The 1,068-nt window shown below is 52.0% G+C and overlaps 1 protein-coding gene across 6 annotated transcripts in view; it reads left to right on the forward strand.

Moving 5' to 3' along the window:
• The window catches only part of LOC113216502 (transcription factor collier-like), a 67,717-nt gene that overhangs the window by 22,545 nt on the left and 44,104 nt on the right, over positions 1 to 1,068 (forward strand). The window lies entirely within an intron of this gene.

Genomic DNA, 1,068 nt, shown 5'->3' on the forward strand with positions numbered 1-1,068 from the left:
CGTGATATACGCCCTCTCCCTCCCCTCATACGACCCCCCGGTTTATCAACTGTACGCACACGCACACACACACGCACACGCACTCGCACACCCATCAGCTCCTCATTAGAAACCTTGTGTGTCGCCCACCACCACACCCACACTCACATGTGTATGACAAATTGCGTCTCCTTGCGAATAAATGGGTCGTCAGCGGGGCCGAACGTGCGGGACGAGGCGGGGCGGGCCCCGCGTATGGATCCACTAATTGCGCGGTACGTCTTGCGAACAAACAGGTCATAAACTAGACGACCCGCTATCTCTGCGCTATCACCGCGCGCGCAGCGAGGCTGCATACGAAATAAGCCGCAGAGATATAGAGGTGCGTGCAGTTGCCTTCCCCGCTCGACACTTCATGTTCCCATTGACGGGCGCACGGCGCACCTCCAGCATCACGGTGACTGAAACATTTTTCATCAGCGCCTGGGGAAAGGGGCGGTTAAATGTAACGTACTGCAGTGCAAAAAATACTTTTTGACTTGCTAATACTTTGACACCCAGTTATACTCTTGCACGAAAATTACTAATGTTTTAAATATCCCTTGATAGATACCGCATAGTTTTATTCTACAAACAAAATTTTGGAACATGGCAAATCTGTTAACAGTGAGTGACGTTTATCAAACATTTTACAATTAGAGTAACTTTTTCGGCGCACGGTACAAATTAGGGGGAAGGGCGTGGGCCTCTAATGATAGAGGCCCAATGGTGCGTGCGACCGCCACTAACCGCATTACGACGCTAGATTTTTGTCAGCGGTCGGCGAGCGCAATGATTTCGATGGACTTCATATCTCTCTCTCTCTCTCTCTCCCTCTCTCTATTTCTCTCTCACACACACTCACCTGCCGCGCCATGCAGCCCGCGCGCGCGTAGTTGCTTGTCAAATATTTGATGTGGTGAGTGGAGCACAGTGTTCGCCCCGCCTGGCGGGGGTAGGGGGGTGTGTATGGAGGGAAGTCCCGCGCACAGCAGTGCAGCGCTGTAGTGTAAATAAGCACATGACGTTATTGCTGGCGATAGCCCATAG

The sequence above is a fragment of the Frankliniella occidentalis genome, unplaced genomic scaffold, assembly GCF_000697945.3.
Source record: "Frankliniella occidentalis isolate FOCC.00 unplaced genomic scaffold, Focc_3.1 Scaffold56, whole genome shotgun sequence".
Lineage (NCBI taxonomy): Eukaryota > Metazoa > Arthropoda > Insecta > Thysanoptera > Thripidae > Frankliniella > Frankliniella occidentalis.